Source organism: Suncus etruscus, chromosome X (genome assembly GCF_024139225.1).
Source record: "Suncus etruscus isolate mSunEtr1 chromosome X, mSunEtr1.pri.cur, whole genome shotgun sequence".
In the NCBI taxonomy this organism is placed as follows: domain Eukaryota; kingdom Metazoa; phylum Chordata; class Mammalia; order Eulipotyphla; family Soricidae; genus Suncus; species Suncus etruscus.
The window spans coordinates 113,150,383-113,161,673 of record NC_064868.1 but is presented as its reverse complement, the minus strand read 5'-3'; positions in this window follow the sequence as shown (position 1 = coordinate 113,161,673).

Genomic DNA, 11,291 nt, shown 5'->3' with positions numbered 1-11,291 from the left:
AGGCAGCAGAAGGTTGTATTGAGTTTTTTTTATCCATTTAGCCACTCTGTGTCTCTTAACTGGTGCATTTAGTACATTGACATTGAGAGAAAGAATTGTCCTGGGAGTCAGTGCCATCTTTATATCGAAGTTTGGTGTGTCTGTCGGTCAGTCTTGTCTTAAATTAGGCTGTTCAGTTTATCTTTTAAAAATGGTTTTGAGTCTGTAAAATTTCTGAGCTGTTGTTTGTCTATGAAACCATGTATTGTTCCTTCAAACCTGAAAGTGAGTTTTTCTGGGTGCAGTATTCTAGGTGAAGCATTTATTTCTTTGAGTTTTGTCACAATGTCCCACCACTGCCTTCTGGCCTTGAGTGTTTCCAGTGACAGGTCTGCAGTAAATCTCAAGGATGTTCCCTTGAATGTAATTTCTCTTTTCGATCTTGCTGCTTTCATAATTCTTTCTCTATCTGTGGGATTTGTCATTGTGACTAGGATGTGTCTCGGGGTGTTTTGTCTGGGGTCTCTTTTAGTTGGTACTCTTCGGGCATGCAGGATATGATCGCATGTATTCATTAGCTCTGGTAGTTTCTCTTTAGTGATGTTCTTGACCGTTGATTCTTTCTGGAGATTTTCTTTTTGGGTCTCTGGGACTCCAATGATTTTTAAGTTGTTTCTGTTGAGCTTATCATAGACTTCTATTTTCACCTGTTCCCATTCTTTGATTAATTTTTCCATTGTTTGATTATTTGCTTTAGGGCTTTTTTTCCAATTTCTTTTGCTGTATGGAATTGTTATTCATCTCATCTTCCAGTGTACTAATTCTATCTTCAGCTGTTGTTAACCCATGGGAAAGCTCAACCATGTTTTTCTTCAATTCATCTACTGAGTTTTTCAGACCTGTTATTTGACCTGAAATTTCAGTTTGGAGTTTTCTGATTTCTATCTTCATATTCTCTTTATTTATTAGTGTTCTCTTTTATACTTTCTTTGAGTTCTTTGAACATCTTCCATATTGTGATTCTAAACTCCTTATCTGAGAGACTGACTAGTTGGTTGGTCATGTTCAAGTCATCAGAGTTGCCATCATCATTCTCTATGTCTGGCTCTGGCCTTCGTTGTTTCCCCATTGTCACACTTGTATTGTGGGTTTTTCTACCTGTTGTGGTTGTATTTAATGATGAAATGATGTACACGGCAGGGAAGCGCAGCGGAGAGGCAGTGTTCATCTGGCTCCACCCTTTCTGGGCTTGTAAACTCCCCTCCAGGGAAGGCTCCAGGGAAGGCGATCCATCCTCAGATGGGCCACACACAGTATGAAATCAGGCTGAAGATGGAGCACAGCACAGAAGACAGGCAGATAGGGGTGCTGGCATCTGAGTTCCAGCAGAGTTCAGCAGCTTCTCCTTTCTGGGATTGTAAACTCACCTCCAGGGAAGGCAAGCCGTCCACAGATGAGCCACACACAGGATGAAATCAGGCCGAAAATGTTGCACAGCATAGAAGACAAGCAGATAGGGGTTCTGGCATCTGAGTTCCAGCAGAATTTAGCGGCTTCCCCTTTCTGGGCTTGTAAAGTCAGCCATTTCTTACTCACTCTCTCGCTGGGTAGCTTCAGAATGCAGTTTTTTTGGATTCGGTTCCCAGGGCTCTGAGGAGAGCTTGAAGGTTTCAGGAAAGACAGAGGAGCACAGGACTGGGTTCTCTTTAGGTCCTCAGTTTCCTCAGAAGAAGCACAGCAGGGCAGAGACTCCACAGGTGAAGCAATCAGCACTTCACCTGCCAGTCCCCACAGTCAGCCATTTCTTACTCACTCATTTGCTCGCTGGGTAGCTTCAGAATCAGATGTACCACTCTTAATGTAGCCACTCATCTATTGTTAGGCATTTGGGCTGTTTCAATATTCTGTGTTGTGTTTATGTGTCCCTAAACATATCCTTTGGAGTGGTATTGTTGGTTCATTTGGAAGATCAATTTCTAGGGAATTTTTAGGAATATCCACATTATTTTCCAGAAAGGTTGGACTGGATATCATTCTTTACCAATGTAAATGAGACTTTCTTTCTTCCCACATCCATGCTAACAGTGGTAATTCATATTCTTTGTAATGTGTGCCAGTCTCTATGCTCATTGTTTTGTGTTACAATTCTCTGATACTAGTGATATGGAGTATCTTTTTCATGTGCTTTTTGGCTATCAGTATTTCTTCTTTTAGGATATATAGCTGCTCATTTCTTCCCCCCATTTTTGATGGTGTTAGACTTTATTTTCTTGATAAGTTCTCTCAGTATATTGTATATCTTAGATATTAGCCCCTTATCATATAGGTTTCTGGCAAATAGTTTCTCACATTCAATGAATGGACTTTGCATCCTAGTAATTGTTTCCTTTGAAGTGCAGAAGCTTCTCCTTTAATGTAGCCCATTTCTTTATCTTTAATTCCACTTGTTTGAACAGTGGTGGAGTTTCCTCCTTGAAGATGCATTTAGTCTCAATGTCATGGAGTGTTTGCTAGAATTTTCTGCTATATACTTTGTAGTTTGAGGTATAATATAAGGTTTTAAATCCATTTGATCTGACTTTTGTGCATGGTGCTGGGTAAAGGTCTGAGTCTGCCTTTTTTTACGTGTGGCTGACAAATTGTCCCAAAATCACTTATTGAAGAGGCTTTCCTTGCTTCATTTTGTGTTTCTTGTCCTTTTATCAAAGAGTAATTGATTGTATGTCTGGGAGTCAGTCTCTGAATACTCAAGTCTATTCCATTGAACTGATGGTCCATGTATATTCCAATACCATACTGTTTAAATGACTATTGCTTTGTAGTATGATTTAAAGTTGGGGAAAGTGATGTCTTTCCCCTTCTTTTTCCCAAGGGTTACTTAATTTATTAATGGAAATTAATTGTTCCAAATGGATTTCAGGTGTGTGTGATCCACTTCTTTGAAGATTGTCATAGGTATCTTTAGAGGGATTGCACTAAATTTGTACAATATACTGGAGAGTATTGCCATTTTTATAATATTAATCACAATTCATGAACAAGGTATCTGACACCATTTATTTGTGTCTTCTTTTATATCTTAAATAAATGTTTTGTAGTTTACTTTGTGTAGGTACTTCATCTCTTTAGTTGTCTCCAAGGTATTTTAGTTTCTGTGGTACTTTTGTGAATGGGGTTATTTTTTAAAATTTATTCATTCTCTATCATTAATTGGGTATAAGAAGACAATTGTTTTTTGTATGTTCATTTTGTAGCCTGCTACTTTGCTATACAAATCTATTGTTTGTAGAAGCTTCTGGTATTGTATTTAGGATATTCTAACCATAGTATCATGTCATCTACAAACAGTGAGAACTTGACTTCTTTCTATCCTCTCTTGATTCTCATGATATATTTTTCTTGCTTAATAGCTATGGCAAATACTCCCAGTGATATGTTGACTAGGAGTGAAAATAGGATGCAGTCTTGTCTTTTACCAGATTTTAGAGGAAATGCTTTCATTTTCCCACAGTGTATATAATATTTGCCATGGGATTGTGAAAATAGCTTTGAGAAAAGTCTCTTTCATTCCCATCTTGAGAGTTTTTTTATAATTTTTTATCCTTAAACTATGTTCATTTATACAATTTTATTACAAATATGATTGTGGTTGGATCTCAGTCATATAAAGAACAAACCCCTTCACCAGTGCAACATTCCCATTACCAACTACACAAATCTCCCACCTCCTTAATATCCCACCTGTATTTCAGACAGGTTTTCTACTTCTCTCATTCATTGACATTGTTATGTTAGTTGTCAGTGTAGTTATTTTTCTAAGTTTACTCACCACAGTTTGTTACTAGTATAAGTGGTCCCCTCTGTATCTAGCCTGTTGTAGATAGGGTTTTGATTCTGTTGTTGTTGGCTTTGGATTTGGTATTTAAGTCTGATTAATTTTTATTTCTACTCAATGTTCATACGACTGTTTGATCTTGGTAACCTCCATTATTTCCCCCCTCAATTTATGAGGCAGAACAAGATGGTTCAAGTTATGTGATTCTATTTGAAGAAAGGAAAAAAGAGGGGTGGCAAAAATTAAACAAGCAAAAACAAGAGTAGTCCTTTTAGAGGCTATAAATATCAATTTAAGAGAAGAAAGGGAAAAAGGAAGAAAAACATAACAATACAAAAAGTACAATTACAAAAATAAAACCCCAAAAGCACCACAGCAATACAGGCAACAACCAAGCAATAATCACAATCCCGAAATAAAAACAAAACAAAGCAAAAAAAGAAAAAAACAAACAACAAGAACAAAAATTATTAATTTTTTTTGCACAGGCACAGTAAATATTGGGAATATTAGAAAGGTAATTCCCTTGGCCTAAGAGATACAGGGTTTCTCTGCCCTTGAAGTACACTGTCATGGAAATAACTACAGACTCCATACATGCTCCTTTACTCTCCCCTACGTCCTTTTTTGGTGTCTTGAAACTTTCTGCTCTGCTGTGCATGATAAAATCAGTCCTCTGTAATTAGACATAGGTCATAGGATGGAGCCTTGGATGGAGTCTTTCTTTACGATTCTAGAAGCTCTATTCCATCACTGCTGTTTTAATAATCAGTCTTCTGTAGTTGAATGATCTTGTATTTTGCACCGATCCTAGGACAAAACCTAGAATAGAATCTTTCATTATGTTTCCAGAAGTTCTGCTCAGTTGCAGTTGTTTTAGTCAGACCTCTGGATATGAGATCTTGGTTGCTGTATAGATAGTAGGCCAAAGCCTAGACTAGGGTCTTTTTTATTGGTCCTAGAATAAGTTCTGCCCAGTCATGGTGTCACAGTCAGTCTTCTGTAGTTAGAAATCTTGGATTTTGCACAGTTCAATGGGTGGTGTGTCTTCTGATTTCATCTTATCATTAAGTGGGTGTTTATTTTTCAAAAGAATTTCAGAAGTGTTTGATCCACTTCTTTAAAGAATGTCATGGGTATCTTTAGAGGGATCACATTAAATCTGTACAATTTTTTGGGAAGTATTGCCATTTTAATGATGTTAATCCTGCCAATCCATGAACAGGGTATGTACTTCCATCTCCATGTGTCCTCTCTTATTTCATAAAGCAGGGTTTATAGTTTTCTTTGAATAAGTCCTTGAAGTCTTTAGTCAAGTTGAATCCAAGTTATTTTAGTGTGTGTGACACAACTGTGAATGGGGTTATTTACTTAATATTTATTTCTTCTCTATCATTATTGTGTATAAAAAGGTCATTGCACAGGCCTCAGAAGAATGGGCATCCTCCATTCACTTCTGAACCAGGGAAGCTATCTACGAAACATCCAAGGTTTTTATAACAACACCTGGAAGCTATCCTCTATCAGGAAAGACACTACTATGACTCTGACATCGACCTGCTCAAAAGAGACTTCACTTAACACTCAGAAGACTTGACAACAACAACAACCTGCTTACAGGACAAAGTTCTCTGCATTGCCCTTTAATTGTGAGGTGATATGAGAGGACACTCTGCACCATCCTGACTGCAGTATAGGAGATGCAGTTTCCAGGATCTAATACATAAACATGATACCAACAACAGAGACTGTGTGAAAAATAAAAGTATACTGGCACTACAGACAATGACCTGGATTGGACAAACAAGTTTGCCTGGAGTCTAGAGTTGGTCTTTTGCCAGGAAACCAGGGGTAGGGTCTCCTTGTATTTAGGCCAAGGCTTTTCCTTTCCATGTCCCTCATATTTTGATGGGCGTATGCAAACAATAATTGCCACTCTAACATCGTTTTTACTGTGCTCCTTTGACTCTAATCTTTAAGAAAAAAAACCCACTTAAACTTTTGAGGTTAACTTAAACTAATATGCATGTGCATGGAAATGTAAAAAAGTACTTTGCCTTCAATGTTTAAGAAGTTACATAAGTTTTATGTCTTTAGATTGTTTTGTGTGCTGCTAAGAAATATTATGTACTACAATCTGGGGACTTGAGGGACAAAGTAAATGTGCATGGGTTCTGTTTTATTTTTCAAAAAATAAAAATTAAAAAGGCCATTGATTTAATATGTTAATTTTGTAACCTGCCACATTGCTATATGAGTCTATTTTTTCTAGAAGCTTTTTGGTAGAGTCTTTAGGGTTTTCTAAATATAGTATCATGTCATCTGCAAACAGTGAAAGCTTGTCTTCTTATTTTCCTATCTGTATGCATTTGTTATCTTTTTCTTGCCTAACTGCTATAGCAAGGACGTTCAGTAATATATGGAATAACAGTGGTAAGAGAGGACAGCCTTGTCTTGTAATAGATTTAGAGAAAGACTTTTAGTTTTTCTCCATTGAGGGTAATATTTGCCATTGGTATGTGGTAATTGGCCTTAACTGTATTGAGAAAATTCCTTTCATTCCCATCTTGCTGAGTTTTTTTTTTTTATCAAGAATGAGTATTGGATCTTATCAAATGCTTTCCCTGCATCTATTTATATAGTGACGTGGTTTTTGTCTTGTTTTTTATATTGTTTATTATGTTGATAGATTTACAGATTTTAAATCATCCTTGCATTCCAGGATGAAAAGTACTTGATCATATTGAATGACCTTCTTGATGAAGAAGAAGATCCTATTTGCCAGGATTTTGTTGAGAACCTTTTATATATGTTGATCAGGGTATTGGTCTGTACTTTTCTTTTTTGGTAGCATCTGTCTGATTTTGGTATCAAGGTGATGTTGGCTTCATAAAAGCTTTTTAGAAGTGTTCCCATTTTTTCAATTTCATAAAAGAGCCTGATCAAGATTAGTAGTAAATCCTCTTGAAAGTTTTGAAAGAATTCATTAGTGAATCCATCTGAGCCTGAGCTTTTGTTTTTGGGCAGACATTTGATTACTGTTTCAATTTCCTCAATAGTGATGAGGGTTTTTAGATTTGCTACATCTTCCTTATTCAACCATGGAACGTTATAAGATTCCATGAATTTATCCATTTCTTCCAGGTTTTTATGTTTAGTGCATGAGATTCTCAAAGAAGTCTCTGATTATTCTTTGAATATCTGCAATATTTGTAGTGATCTCCCCCTTTTAATTTCTAATATGGGTAATAAAGTTTCTTTCTTTGTGAGTTTTGCCAGTGGTCTATCAATCTTGTTTATTTTTTTCAAAGAACCGGCTTCCGTAATCATTGATCTTTGGGATTGTTTTTTGAATTTCCACTTCATTGATTTTTGCTTTAAGCTTTGGGTTCATTTGGTTGATCATTTTCTAATTTTATAAGCTGCATCATTAATCTATTTAGGTATGCCCCAACTTCCTTCCTGATGTGTGCTTACAAAGTTATAAAATTTCCTCTCAGTACTGCTTTTGCTGTGTCCCATAGATTCTGATAGTTTGTGTCTTCATTGTCATCTGTTTCCAGGAAAGTTTTGATTTTCTCTTTGATTTCATCTTGGACCCACTGGTTGTTCACTAGTAGGCTATTTAATTTCCAGGTGTTAAAGTTTTTCTTTTGTGTCCCGTTGTAGTTTACATCTAATTTCAGAGCCTTGCGGACAGCAAAAGTAGCCTGCAATATTTCTATCCTCTTGATTTTTTAAAGGTATGTTTTATGTGCCAGCATGTAGTCTATCTGGGCGAATGACCCATATAAATTGGAGAAGAATGTGAATCCATTTTTCTGGGGATGGAGTACTATATATATATAGTCTCTCATTGGGGGCATATATGTTTTATAGAGCAATTTCTTCCTGTTGCACATATCCCTTGATTAGTATGACGTGTCCATGTTTGTCCCTTACAACTTTTCTAAGTCTAAAGTTTGTGTCATCTGATATTAATATGGCCCCTCCAGATTTCTTAAGGGTGTTGTTTGCTTGAATGATTTTCCTCCATCTTTGATTTTGAGTCTATGTTTGTTCTGACTATTCAGATGTGTTTCTTGTAGGCAGCATAAGGTTAGATTCAACTTTTTGGTCCATTTTGCCACTCTGTGTCTCTAAACTGGTGCATTTAGTCCATTGACATTGAGGGAGATAATTGTCATGAGATATGCTGTCATCTTTGTGTAGAAGTTTGGTGTGTGTTGGTTTGTTTTGTCTTAAAATAGACCTTTCAGCTTTTTTTATAAGGCTGGTTTTTAATCTGTAAATTTTCTGAGCTGTTGCTTATAGTGAAGCTATGTATTCTTTTTCAAACCTGAACGTGAGTCGGGCTGGGTTCAGTATTCTAGGAAAAACATCCATTTCATTCAGTCCTGTAACAATATCCCATCACTCTCTTCTGGCCTTGAGAGTTTCTTGTGACATTTCTGCTCTAAATTTTAAGGATGTTCCTTTGAATATAATTCCCCTTTCTGGTCTAGTTGCTTTCTGTATTCTATCTTTATCTCTGGGATTCGTCATTGTAACTAGGATGTGTCTTGGGGTGCTTTTCTTCAGTTCTCTTTATCTGCTACTCTCGGGCATGCAGGATTTGATTGCACACAGCCTTTAGCTCTGGGAGTTTTTCTGTGATGGTTTCTTTGACTGTTGATCCTTCCTGGGGATCTCCTTCCTGGGCCTCTGGGACTCCAATGATTCTTTTGTTGTTTCTGTTGAGTTTATCAAAGACTTCTATTTTCATCTGTTCACGTTCTTTGAGTACTTTTTTCGTTGTATGATCGTTTGCCTTAAGGTTCTTTCCAGATCTTTTCTGCTGTATGGAGTTGTTCTGTATTTCATCTTCTAGTTCACTGATTCTGTCCTCAGCTGCTACTACTCTGTTGGAGAGGCTTTCCATTGGTTTTCTTAAGTTCAGCTACCTAGTTTTTCAGATCTGTCGCTTCTGGAGATTTCTGATATCTGTCTTTGTGTTCTGTTCAGCTAGAACTATGTTTTCTTTGATTTCCATGATGATCTTCCATATTTCTATTCTAAACTCCTTATCTGAGAGGTTGATCAGATGGTTGGTATTTTTGGGTCTTCAGAGCTATCATCTTCATTATCTGTGCATGGTGTTTGCCTGTGAGGTTTCCCCATTGTCATGCTTGTATTGTGTGGTTTATTTCTGCTTGTTGTGGCCAGGTTCATTAGTTAGAAAGAGCAAGCTGCCACAAAGTGGAGCAGCCATGCTCTTCTGGGGCCTGTAGGGAACATTTTTGGGGGGCCCTTCATGGCCCTCTCAGGAGAGCTTCAGGAGACCAGAGGAAAAAAACACACAAAACCAACAAGTCCCCTGAGCTTCTTCTGGAGCCTCTAGTAGACAGTTTTTGCTGGGTCTTTGTTTGCCTTCTCAGGAGACTTTCAGGAGACATAAGAGAAGAGAAACAGGCAAAAGCGACAGATCCTCTCAGGTTCTCTCCCAGTTGCCTTGTTGAGAATTTTTTAATCATTTATGGTATTGGACCTTATCAAATGCTTTCTTCCAATATAATATATGTTTTTTATTTTTCTTTTGTTGATATGTTGTATTATGTTAATTGACTTGAATGTATTAAGTCATCATTGCATGCCTTGTATGAATCCAATTTGATCATAGTGTAGGATTTTCTTGATGAGACATTGAATTCTATTTGCTAGGATTTTGTTGAAGATTTTTGTATCACTGTTCTTCAAGGATATTGGCCTTTATTTCTCCTTATTTGTAGCATCTCTGTTTTCAGTATTAGGGTGATGTTACCTTTAGAAAACTATTTGGGAATGTTTCTGTTTCTTTAATATCCTGAAAAAGTTTAATAGTAAGGCATCTTGAAAGGTTTGAAAATTTTTGCTATTGAATTCATCTGGGCCTGGGCTTTTGTTTTGGGGAAGAATTTGATTACCATTTTAAGTTCCTAATAGTGACAGGTCTGTTCAGATATGCCATCTCATTTTGGTTCAAACTTGGAATGTAATGAGTGCAGGGATTTATCTATTTCTTCCAGGTTTTCTTGGATTTTGGCATAGAGTTTCTCAAAGTAATCTCTGATTACACTTTCTTTGAGTTTTTTTTTTTTGGCCACACTCAGTCATGCTCAGAGGTTACTCCTGGCTATGTGCTCAGAAATTGCTCCTGGCCTTGGAGACTATATGGGACCCTGGGGAATCAAACTGCAATCCGTCCTGTGTCAGCTGCATGCAAAGCAAATGTCCTATAGCTGCACCATTGCTTCGGCCCTCTGATTACACTTTTAATCACTATAATATCTGTAGTAATCTATGCTGCTTATTTCTAATTAGGTTTATTAAGTTTCTCCCTCCCTTTCTTTGTGAATATTGAATCCAACATTTGCTCTTTGCATTGAACACATCTGAATAGCAAATGCAGACTCATAGTCAAAGATTGGAGGACAATCCATAAAGCAAACAACTCCCTTAAAATGGCTGGGGTGGCCATACTTATATCAGATAAAATAGATTTTAGGCATAAAATGGTGAAGAAACATAAAATGGTGAGGAAAGATAATTATCAGGTGATGTACATCAGAAAGAAAACACACTCCTAAACATATATACACCCAGTAAGAGACCATCAAATACTTAAAATCTGCAACTAGTCTTGAAGAAAGACATCAATAACAACATAGTATTAGTTGGATACCTTCACCTAGGTCAATCACCTCTTGATAAATAAACCAAGAGGTGGTTTAATTAATTCAACACTGATGTTGAAATAAAAATGGGCTTAGTAGATATCAGAGGGCTTTTCCTCCACTAAAAGCTGAATACACATTCTTCTTCAAAACACATGGGACATTCCTCAAGAGAGAACACATGCTGTGATACAATAAAACCAAGAGAAGAGAAATTGTAACAACTATCTTTTCAAACCACAATATACTGAAAATAGAAGTGAATTACAAACAAATGGTAAAATAAGTTTTACACCTGGAAATTAAAGAGCTCACTATGGAACAAATAGTGGGTCTAGGATGAAATCATAGAAGAATCCAAAAGATTCCTGGAAACAAATGAGAATGCAGACATGAATTATCAGAATTTGTGAGATGCAGCAAATGTGGTATTAAAAAGAAAAATTATAACTTTTCAAGCATTCATCATGAGGAAATAAGGAATTTACATAAATCACTTAATTGCACTGCTTGATAAATTGGAGAATGACAAACAAGATGAACCTACAGCAGGAAGGTGGAAGGAAATAATAAAAATCAGAGCAAAAATTAATGAGCTGAATACCTAAAATTCCAAAAGATCAATGAAAACAAGTGTTGATTCTTTGGAACAATGAACAAGATAAATTAAGCACTAGCAATATTCACAACAAAAGAGAGAAACTTAATAAACTGAATCAGAAATGATAGGGGGCATATCACAACATATACTATAGAGATTAAAGAGATAATAAGATTACTTTTAG